Raw genomic sequence first — 12794 nt, 5'->3', positions numbered from 1 at the left:
CTTGCTAGAATTCAGGATTAACTCTTTTAAATTTTCCTCCAGCGAGTAAGATAAGTTAATTACTTAAGATCTCCATAACGATGTTGAATCCAGCCTACCTGAAAAGTCATATAAAATCATATCAAAAAATTTTGAGTTAATAATAACAGGCAAAACCAAACCACACTGATGATTGATGGAACTAAAGATGTTTCTAAAAAATGATATTCACCAGCGTCAATCATGTAACCATGTGTAACATCACATACATACCTTATTTAAACACAAAGCCATTCCCATGGCACAAGGATTTAAATCTGAGCAAAGTGCATGAAAAACGAGAAGGCTAAGTTTACTAGCATCTGTGGTACAGCCTCATTATGAATATGCTTCTGAGATAGTCAGGAACGGTGGAGCTTAAACTCCTCGACCTCAAAGTCCACTGTCTGTGGCACCACCAGATGTCACAATGCAACTATAATGGGTCCTAGTGGGTAAACAATGCTTTATAGAGCCTTCTACCATAAATTAATGTCGGCAAATGGACGAAACATTTATTCTCATAGTAAACGTGCGATATATTGAAGAATACATTTTTTGTATCCTGTTTTGAAATAATAAATATAGTAAAATGTTTAGTGATTAACACAGGGCAACGGCAAGTAGTCTATGGTAAGTAATGGCTGCTGCAGGTTTAACTTTATGGAAGTAGCAAAGCCATTGTTAATTTAGCCATCAATCTAGGAAGATGAATCATTCCACTTGTATCTGAAAATGTGCAGCTATTGTTCCATATCTGTAAGAATACACAGACGTAAGATTGATTATTTTTATTAGAAGTTGGTGCGGACAGAGCTTTGCTCAACCTTGAAATGTATCAGATGCTCCAGTTGAAATCATGACTCATGACTTTATTCAATTAGTACTAACTTTACAATGACTGAGCAATATTATTTGGTTCATATAACCTTCTTCAACTCTACTGATTAATAAACTTTCTTTTATGCACAATTTCTATTAATTACTTGTCTTGGTGGATTTAAAAGTTTTCATTACTTAAAGGTACATTACGTTCGTTTAGTTAGCGGTCCTTATTGGTAGAAAATTAGGTTAATTTAGTATTTATATGTTCTTGTAAGTGAGTTTGAAGACACCCAGTAATGGTTCAAAGATAAAGTAAAAACAAAAAACAAAAACATTTTAGATATTTATATTCTTATATGGCATTTGATTTGTTCGTTGTTAAGCAAAAGCCATACAATGTGATCTGCCCAACGTGAATTTGGTACCAGTAAATTGTGAATGAGATAGTTCAAAAACCTTCCATACGTTCAGAATATTTAAAAATATTTGTTTGTAATAATGGGGATCTTTTGGTTATATTATAGACAGGAATGGAATCTTCACTAGACCTGCAAAGATCACAATGGTTTAAGGCTGAATCCAGCATATGACTAACAAGAAAGTCTGTAATTTCAAAAGGAAGTTACTTGCTAACAGAATGTCTGTTCTGCTCCACAAAAAATAAAACTATGTTCATTTATACTGTTAGTCAAGCTCCACCAGTACTACTTGTAAAATAATTCACCCTTCGAGTAGATCATTGCCTCTGTGTTTAAAAAAATCAGTATATGTTGCAATTGCAGTTTAGACAATGACACTACAGTAGCACAGCTTCATGGGACTACACTGAATGAGACAAGTAAATTTATGCGAAAACTACTGGGTAGAATGGTTATATGTCAAAAGAGAAATTATGATATAATAGAGAAAGCTCTATAATAGAAAACTGATTTAAGTGTGACAGCCTACACTGAATTGCACATCAGTTCTGGCTGGTCTGGATCATATATTATTCTCTGACTGTACGAACTGTCAAAATATGCGCTTCAGTTTCTATGTGGCACATAAAAATATATTGAACATATTGCCAATTTAAAGCCATTTGTCGCTGATGAGCCTATAGTATTCTGTCTAGATCAGGAATCAGAACTGAAAAGAGATAATGAGTTTAACTATCTCGACGTAACTGACAACAAAGGAGACGTTACAAGTACTTCTCTGGCTATTCAACATGAATCACAGGGAGTTCAACAGGCATTGGAATAATACAACTACTTTAAAGATCGAACACAAAGTCAACATCAATCTATGATGTGACCTGGTCAAGTCTAAATTTGGTCAACCTTTAAGACAGCGTTAATTCCATATCAGTAAAATTGAAAGCTAAAAAAGCAAATAATCTTTTACGTTCTGAGCTATGGAATGGAATTATGCGATAATTCTGTAAAGTCACAGATGATGCATTAGATTACAACAGTTGAAAAACGTGAAAGAATTTAAGAGTGTGGTTTGTGAAGCTTAAAATGTGAAAAAAACAACTTAACCATACTTACTTCTCTAGCAGACTTCTAGATGGATATTTTTCAAAATATTCAGTAAAAACTACTTGCGACATACCTAGGTTAACACCTAGAAATATGGATGATGATCAAAATTAGGATACCAATTATAATGCATTGGTACAATACCCACATTCAGAACCAGTTTCTTAACTAACACTGTGGACGATCCAGTTGCGTGACAGAAAAATATGTAAGGCACGTAACTTCAAATTCACTTTCAACATTAAACATTCTTTAACTTGTGCATCCCAATTTCGTATTTACTATATATGTAAACATTTTAAACACGGACAGATGTACAAAGGGCGGAAACAGAGAAGTATCCAAGATGGTGGTATAATTTGTGCACGTTTGAATCACATAACAAAAGAAAAAAACTGTATTTGTAAATGTCATTCCAGTAGTTCAGAACGTCGTATCAACGATTTCTGTATTGCGCGGCTTATCAATAAAACTCTGTTATTTTAAACCATCGTTCTGATTTATTAGTTAAATAGCGATCCCTTGCAAATAAATCAGTCGCCAAAATTTTAACACAATTAATTCATATACTATATGAATATATATGAGTTCGAATACCTCTCACACCAAACATGTTCGCCTTTTCAGCCGTGAGTGCGTTATAAAGTGACGGTCAATCCCACTATTCGTTGTTAAAAGAGTAGCCCAAGAGTTGGCCGGGGATGGTGATGACTATTTGCCTTCCCTCTACTCTTACATTGCTAAATTAGGGACAGCTAGCGCAGATAGCCCTCGTGTAGATGTGTGCAAAATTGAAAACAAACAAACAAACATATTTTTACTTTTAAATTTTTATCATTACATAGAATGTCCTATAAATTTTTTCAATTATATTCGTGACTGCTAAACTGTGATAATTTGTTAAACTGTAAATCACTTTTTATCTGCTTTATAAAACATCAGATTTGGATAATAAATACTTATTCAATTTTGGAACCTATCATACCACCATGATATCACTTTCGTGACACCCAAAAATAACAATCCACAACATTAGCTCGACATCTACTCTCATTAAGGTAATTATCATAGGAAAAGCAACACTTGTCAGATGATGCTAAAACAGAGGAAAAACTTAATTACCTGCAGTTACTAAAAAAGTCTGTATATTTTCCTTAACCTTGTAAGTTATTTAAAATATATATATAATAATAAAAGAGTTTTCAGACTTTCTAGCTTTCCGTCCAGATTAACCACACACGCACTTAATCAAAAGATTTACACTAAACCGTCTTGTGCACCTATATTTAAACGTTCTTTGAATACAAATCTCAGTCTAGGACGAAGTTAAGAAATAACAAATAAAACAGCTCGGAACTGCAGTTATTTCTCTCCTAATCACAGTATAGGATCTGTTATTCAGTATCGTTTAACTGTACAAATAAGAACTACCACAGATCGGATCTGCAATTCTCAGCTAGTTATAGTAACAGTCCTATCAAAATGAACAAAAGTATTTTTGATTACAGACTAACCGCTTATTTATTGGACAACAAAGCCATTAGTATTTCCCACATATTTCTTGTGTTGGCATTATTTCAATTTTCATCTTGTGTAGCAACCTTGTTTCTTGTTTTTTCTTTGAGCGGTTAAGATGAGAACGTTTCTTTAAAGCACCCACAAGAAACAAAAAAGGGGAAAATGTTTAAAATTCGAAATAAGGTTGTATTAGTGTGTTGGAGATAACTAGATATTCGTAATACAAGCACGACTCCACTCATACATCTGTGTATGTGTGTGTTTCCCTTATAACAAAGCCACATCGTGCTATCTGCTGAGTACACCGCTCATACACCTGTGTAATAACTGGAGAAGTATATCCTTGGAAGGGAGTAAATACTGTCACCTTGTCAGTTGGAAAGCGTGAGATGTTTCCGTGAGGAGGAAGGCATGAGGAAAGGTCACTAGGTCATTAGGTCTGGGCTGAACAATTAAATTTTAAACACCAGACTCCTATATCCGCATATTTCATGTCTCAAGAACATAAATTATATATATATATTTAATGAAAAGAGTTCCAAGTCACGACGTGATGCGTGCAAACAGCAGTAACGCGAGGTCATCGAGTGTTAGGTCTGTTCAGTTTGATCCATTATTCTTTAGCCTGTAGTCGGCGAATTCCTAGGGACCCATGAACATTCGAAAGGGATCCGTGACTCTAAAGTTTGACTTTACATATTGTTTTTCAAAAGAATAAAGGAATTATATTGCGTTCGATTAAATTAATGTTGTATTGGAAAATCTATTGACTTATATAATAGTGTTAATTTTTATTTTAGGCTGTGCAGGATCAGTTTTCTCTTATGAGTCTAGGAATCTGTGAGATATTATGTGGTTTGCAAGAAGGTTAAGAGTCAAACACACCAACTCAGTGGAAGATAGCATTTCTTTAATTTCTCATCCATATGGATCCGTACGATTTCCACGATAGCTATAAAAGCAAACATTTATTGGGCTGTTTAGTAGATTTATTTAATAATTTGGGTTAGAATACATCTTATAATTTTATAAATGTATGCACTGCTAGGCTATAACTTTTCTGCATTAAAAATTACTCAAAACTTAGTATTGAGTTAAAAAAGAGAATGTGTTACGACTATCATCCAGTTTCTTTATTTTTAAGCTTTGCATCTTTAATTCTTGTAACACTTTTTTAAATAGTCGCAAATAATAAAACTTGGTATACATCTAGCTGCCACACCTACTAGAGTAGACTGTTCTCCCCTTGTACCATCACTTGAAAAACTGATAAATCCATTAATTGTTTCAGAAATTTCACGCAAGATTGTACCAAGTTTTATCTGGACAGATCCGTCTATAATTTTCAAATATTTAACTAGATAAATAAAAAATAGCACAGGAGCCACGTGCTGGAGCTGGCATGAAGTATTTAATTAAATTAACTAATCAACTTTTAGTGCATGCACACAACCATAACTCACAATACTTTGCCCAAGTGACATTGCATACTATAGAGCAGTGGTGAGCAACTCCATTTGTAATGATTGAAGCATATAATAAGCCAGTGTGTCTTTTATATAACAAAGTTATTAGGGATAATAAAGTATACAACATTAAGTAACACTTTAACAATTTTCACAACGAATTTGAAGTAAAATTTTCAGTTGATGGCAAAAATCGTATGACTGAAATTAGCCGTCTGAAAACACAACTTTATGAACAAAAAGGAGACCTGATGCTGAACTAGTAAACGAAATATTGATTGTGGTCATTGAAATTCTGTTGGATAATTATGATTCAAAAACAAAAGATGATATTCTTTAAAAGGTAAATAATTTGCAATTAAGACGAAAAATAATTGTCTACAAAATGCTAGAGTAGCGAAAGACATAGAAGATCAGTTAATTGAACAACTAAAAGACTTTGAATTTTTCTTTAGCACGAGATGAATCAACAGATATTAGTGACACTGCACAGTTGATGTTTTGGGTTCGATATGCAATTTCAGATCTTCAAGTGAGGGAAGAAATGGTTGGCCTTTGGGGATTACGAGATCGAACATGTGTAAAAAACATCTTTGAAAAATTTTTGAAATGTCAAAAAGTTCAAGTTGGATTTAAAAATGAAAACTGATTTCTATCACAACAAACCATGTTCCCGTCATAACTGGGGCAAAATTAGGATTTGTTTCTCTTTCGAAGCAGCATTTAATTGAAAATAATGTGAAGTCCACGCTGCCATCTTTTCATTGCAGATGTCTAAAGGTGATGAACTGAAAATTATGATGAACATTGTTGTAAAAATTGTGAATTGTATTAGAAGTGGAAGCTCTTTCATCCATCAACAGTTTGTTAAGTCTTTGAAGAAAAGCAGTGACTGTACTTTTGATGATTTTACTGATTTTGCAAAGGTAACATGGTTAAATAGAGGAAAATTCTTGGAATGATTTAGTTCCTTATTTCCTCAAATAAAAGAGTATCTTGTTGAAAAAGGTGAGATTGAAATTGAAACTTTGTCATAGCAGTGTGATTTGTACTTTCTGTGCAACATGATGGTTCACTGGAATAATTTGAATATGAAGCTTCAGGGAAGAGGTGAAATAATAAGTGAGCAATCACAGTCTATTCATGAATTTCAACTAAAGCTAAACCTCCCTGCAGAACAATTACAAAAGAATGATTTGACACTTTCTGCAAAGTTAAATAATTTTCTAGAAAATAATAAGAACTATGATTCCTTTGATGCTAAACATGATCTCTATGTAAAGTGGATCAAAATCTATCTCAAAAATTTGAATCACGTTTCTCTGAATTTAAAAATTTGAAATTTATATTTTAATTTTTGCATGATCCATTTCAATTTGACTTAGAAAATTTCAGAAAGGAAATTACATCTTTTTTTGTCTTTGAATAAGTGTGGATTTGAAGACTAGATGCTTACCCTGCAAAGTGTAGAACATATAAAAGGTAAACAAAAATCTAATATCAGAAAAATATGGCTCATTATTCTGATAGATGAGAGTCTTCAAAATTTAAAGCAATTTCAAAATTATTTTCCATGTTTGGATCTACATGGGTGTGTGAGTCAATATTTTATACGCTAGATTTTCTTAAGTCTAGATACAAATCTCAGCTTACTGACATAAAATTTAGAAGCAGAGCTAAGATGCTCATAGACATTAATCCAAATTTCACGAAACTTGTTCATGAAAACCCCATCAACTTTCACATTGAAGGTTAGTTGAAATGCAATTACTTTGATGAAACATCTTTCTGTTTTCTTTTGGTTTTTTAATAATATGGCCAACGTTGTTTTCATTAGCCACAGTTGTGGCCACTATGCAAAATAAGTTGCCCATCCCTGCTATAGAGTGCCATCTTATGTAGAGCACACATACACACTCACAATGTGTAAATACATCACAAGTGAAGAGAAAGCACGCCACACACGTACACATACACCATTATTTGAACATACCATAATATTATGGTTCACACCCATACTGATTATATATACATATAGGACATCAATACAAATAACAAATGGTCCACAGGGTCATGTCATCTTGTATAAAAAGTGTATGAACAAGTGAGAAAATATTTAGTTTTAAATTGGAGGTGTGGAAATGGGTGGACCAAAAAAGTTAGGAAACGAGGTAGGAATGGGCATGGTGTTAAAAACTTTCTTTGTACATCCTCACAGATGGACGTGTCCAACATCTAGTTCATGTTTACTTTACTTTTCTGTGTTTATAATATTATACAACTTACAGATAATATAAAATGGGGTCCATTCTTCTTCTTTATATATATATATATATATACAGTAACGAATCCATGACGTTAATACATACAAACCTCTTAGGATATCCATAAATGTTGGTCCTCCTCTTTAGTTAATGTACGAAATCCTGTTGCCTTCTCATGTACTTGTAAAAGGAGGGACAAGTTGTAAAGGAAAAAAACAACATACTTGTTATGTGTCTACACGAATATATGATTCTTCTGGTGTCATATAAAAGCATATTACAGTACATTTGTTGCCTCCAATAATTTGATTCACAGAAACTCCTTCTCGTTGTATGATAGGTTTTGACCCCGTGGTTTATCTTATACTAAATAAAATTAGGCATGAGCAATATGTCGGAAATGCCTTCTTTTGTGATTGTATAGAGGAAGTTCTATTACACCATGCTCATTCCTGCCTTGTTTCCTCACTCTTTAGTGCACCCACTCCTACACTTTCTTTTTTTATATAGCAGGAGTGAAATTTGAGAAGATTGTTTGGCGTAAAAAAAAACACATTAGGTTATCTTGTATGTCCACCGAGAATTTAGCATTGTAAAGCTGCAAAATTATCGCTATCCCACAAGTAGACCTGAAGAAAAACTTGCTATTTATAACTGAGTGAACATTAATATTATAAATTCGAATTTAATAAAATCTAGAATTTTATCATCGAAAATTTGTCAAAATCACGAAAAGATTGATCATTAAATTTTACAAGCAAAAACTCATCATTAAGAAAACATTAAAACAAACACTAATTACTGCAATCAGAACGTGTTGTATGCTGGTTTTTTCAAGTTTTAGACAGTCTGTTTAAGTTTTAACAATCAACGCATGAAAAATTTCATAACTAAATCTTGAACATTTTACTTGATTGTTGTTTTTTCAGGTCAAACATAAAACTGGTTGAACATCCTTTATGTAAAAGACTAAAGATTTTTCTGTTTCTGTGTTAGTGGGACGTAAACTTTTAATATCTAGACAGGTTTTAATTTTCTTGCTCTGAGGCAATAGGTCAGTTGTTTCCAACAGTCTGTTGCCGGAAGATGGGAGGTTTTACATCATTTACTTTACCAATTTAGTCACGATTACCAACAAACACCATCAATAAAGTAAAGAGCACCTAAAATACACTTTTGTAGTTATAGGGAAAATATCTTTCACATCCATTAGAAAATGTAGTCAACATTAATTTCAGTCTAAAAGAACCATGGTAAAATGATAGAATATCCAGCCGACATAAGCCTCATCCTGAAGGCACATTAAAAACAAAGTTCTTTTTTCCCAAATTTAACACGAAATGTCAGAATACTAAATCAATATCACCAGTCCAAGTCTGAAGGCTTAAGAAGAAACGGTAGAATGTTCAACAACCATAAGTCCGAGTCTTAGAGCTCAAGACGAAATGGAAGAACATTCATCAAACATAAATTCGAGATTGAAGGCTTAAGAGAAAAAGGTAGAACACGTAACAAATATGAATCTGAGAGTAAAGTCTCAAGACAAAATAGGACATTCAACAAACATAAGCTCAAGTGTGATAGCCCAATGTGATCAAAATAGTATGTACTTAACAACGTAATTCTTAGCCTAAAGATACATGACAAAATGACTTGTTACAGGCTCAAGATGAAAAGCTAGTTTGGAAGTAAGCACAAATTTATACAATGGGCTATCTATGCTATGCCCACAACGAATATCGAAAGCCGGTTTCTATCGGTGCGAGTCCGCAGACATACTACCATTGTGCCACTGAGGGACAATAAAAAAACCTACCTTTTAGTTCACATAAATCATTATGTTACAGCTAAAGTTTGGTCAATTTAATCTTTAGACACAAATCATTGGAATCTTTCCAGGCGTTTAAAATTAACATTTGTATTTCATCTCACCAGCTTTAATATAAATGCTCAAGTTAGCCAAAATTATTGAAAAAATAATAATATGATTGGCATTAATTATACTGCGAATAAATAAAAAGTGAGTATGTTAAAAACTAGCTATTAATAGTTTTGATCTTGATTTCTTATTACTGATCATTAACATATGTTTGGAATATTGTTAACTGTTATTATCACTTTCCATTAATCTGCAACCACAAGGTAAATGAGTACTAGGTTCATTTTGAGAAATCAGCTTAAACTGATCAAACCTTTAGTTAACAAGTCGCATAGAAACAAACAAAAAATGCGACAACAACGTTCTAGTAAATGCTTTCAATCTCTAAAAGTAATGAATAAGATCACAGACCAGAAATAAAATTCAACTGAACAAGCTATATAAACGAACAACACGTATATGTTATAGTATGATACTAGTTAATGCTGTTAATAAATAAAACTCTCAGTTTTTATATTCAAACATTTTCAAATGCTCCAGCCATCAACTGTTTCTCAAAGATAAATACAAATGGAAAGAAACAATTTCCCGTGAGGTTCTACCCTGATGGTCCGTAAGAATTTTAATCATCAATGATTGTCACAGTTGGTGATCACAGATAATCGATATGTTCAGTAGGTCTTGCGAAAGTGAATAAAAACGCAGTATAATATATATATCTTTCTCCCACTGACTGTAGCTCGTCAGTATTTAATTCTTGAATTTTAACTGTACCTGTGATTGTCGAATATTATACATACGCAATCTTTTCTGGGTATGAGTTGAAACGACTTAAAACCGTTTTCAAGATGGAGTCCAAACCCTAAACTCCTACCATACTCCCATCAATTTATACTGTAATTACATCCTTTGTTAACCACAAAATATTATTTCAAGTGCTTTTAGGTGCTGCATTCAGTCAAGTGAGATACCCTTTTATATAAGTTTTGTTGTTGTTGTTGTTGAACCTTAATGTCCATATATATGTGTTTCCAATGCAACTTGGTACTATTTCCAGAAGAAAAAAAATAAAGCTTTAGTCGCCATCTTGATTTCAAAAGGCTACTATTCGCTGCGAATTCACATCATATTGTTTTCAAATAAACATGTTAAAAACAGTTGTTTAATATCTTTTGCTACAAATTGTAAAAACGTGTATCACCAAAATGTTGTTGTTGTTTTTTCTTTTCTAAAACAATTTTTCTATACATACGATTACCATTTTGAATTCAAAATGGCCCAACAACTTTGTAAGTAATAATACATTTAATATAAGTATTCTTTGATAGATTGTTTAGGCAGAATATTCATGATGAAACGTTGTAGAATGGACGGCAACTGCCTGTTGTGGAGATACAACTGTGGAGGACGGCGTTTCGAACTTGAAGATGAAAGGCGGAAGACTTTCGAAACGTCGTCCTCCACACTTGTGTCTCCACAACAGGCAGTTGCCGTCCATTCTACAAAGTTTTATCATTAAACATAAGATTTCAACTCCTATAACGTCATTGATAACTGTCAAACTGCAAGATGCAGTACTTGCTTGTAGATCTATTAACAGGCATTATTGTTTTAAGTAAGATAACCAAAATAATATTCCATGTTTGTTTAGAGTTATTTTTAAGTCCCCCGCTGGTACAGCGGTAAGTCTCCGGATTTATAACGCGAAAATCAGCGGTTCATTTGCCCTCGGTAGACACAGCAGATAGCCTACTGTAGTTTTGCTGTAAGAAAAAAACACGCTTCTTTTAATTAGGTTAGTTGTTAAATAATTACAGCGTGCAAATCTCTTGGAAAATCTTGGAAATATTTTATAACGTAAATGTGTTTAAAAACTCATAAAAGACATGTATGAGTTTATTTGTATGACATGTATACGTATAATTAAATTCAACAATGTTGCAGAAACATGATATGAATATTTTTAAACAACTGTCACGATATTATCTTTTGCCACCTGCAGAAAACCAGCTACATCGCAATATTTTCTGGGCAAATTGGTTTGGTTTTTGGAATTTCGCACAAAGCTACTCGAGGGCTATCTGTGCTAGCCGTCCCTAATTTAGCAGTGTAAGACTAGAGGGAAGGCAGCTAGTCATCACCACCCACCGCCAACTCTTGGGCTACTCTTTTACCAACGAATAGTGGGATTGACCGTCACATTATAACGCCCCCACGGCTGGGAGGGCGAGCATGTTTGGCGCGACTCGGGCGCGAACCCGCGACCTTCAGATTACGAAGCGCACGCCTTAACGCGCTAGGCCATGCCAGGCCCCTCTGGGCAAATTTCAATATGGAAAGGTCGGTGCAACCTAAACAAGGCAGTCAAAGTCCTCGCGTTCGTGAGTGGATTATTGAAAATGAAATAATCAATGTTCAATAGACTATTTTTGAACTGTTGGTATAAAAAGAAGTTCTAGAAATGATCGACTGTGTTTACGTCAAGAAAGCACGATGTACGTCCAAAGGAACTTTAACTTACTCATTCCTTTTTACCATTATCACTGTGATAATGCAGTGATTCTCGAGTAGGAAATAGAAATGGAGCATCCGTCAGAGAATGATATCGAAGAGGACAATACGTTAGAAATAAACTACAGTGTTCTTGGAGCATTGAGAGAAAACTTAATAATATATGATAGACATAGCATAAGCTGACAATTTGTTACTTCTAGCATTGGTATTGTGCATAGTCGATAAAAATTATATGAAGTTCTTTTGGTTAACAGATACACTGCTATTGTTGTTTTAAATTAAGCACAAAGCTATAAAATGGGCTATCTGTGCTCTGCCCACCAGGGGTATCGAAACCCGGTTTTTAGCGTTGTACGCCTGCAAATATACCGCGGAGTCACTGGGAGACAACAGATACACCACCCAAGATATTTCACTAAAATATAAATTCCGCAAAATTATTAGACATATTAATCCACATCATAATAGGTAGTATTTGTCTGATTACAATAAGCTGTGGTGTTTAATGTTTTTGATAAAAAGTATGCTTTTTATGTAAAATTATATTCTATATTGCAGAAGCAATCAATATAACCTTAAATTGGTGTCTATTAAAAAAACAACAGATAATCTTTATTTAAAAGCGAATACAATAAAATACGTTCCACGTCTACTTTACAACAGATTTTGTCAGAAAACCTTGTTTTCAATTGTAGCTGTTATAAAATGTGTATAAAATACTAATGTACATATTATTCACAAGGTGGCCATTCTGAATTATAGATGGCAGCTTTAACTGACACTTTCT

The 12794-nt window shown here is 33.5% G+C and overlaps 1 protein-coding gene across 2 annotated transcripts in view; it reads right to left on the bottom strand.

Moving 5' to 3' along the window:
- The window catches only part of LOC143237667 (uncharacterized), a 34499-nt gene that overhangs the window by 15047 nt on the left and 6658 nt on the right, over positions 1-12794 (bottom strand). The gene's annotated exons all lie outside the window — the stretch shown is intronic.

This window comes from Tachypleus tridentatus, chromosome 13 (genome assembly GCF_004210375.1).
Source record: "Tachypleus tridentatus isolate NWPU-2018 chromosome 13, ASM421037v1, whole genome shotgun sequence".
Classification (NCBI taxonomy): domain Eukaryota; kingdom Metazoa; phylum Arthropoda; class Merostomata; order Xiphosura; family Limulidae; genus Tachypleus; species Tachypleus tridentatus.
Note: the sequence above shows the minus strand (reverse complement) of the source record. Positions and strands in the feature narration are given on the sequence as shown.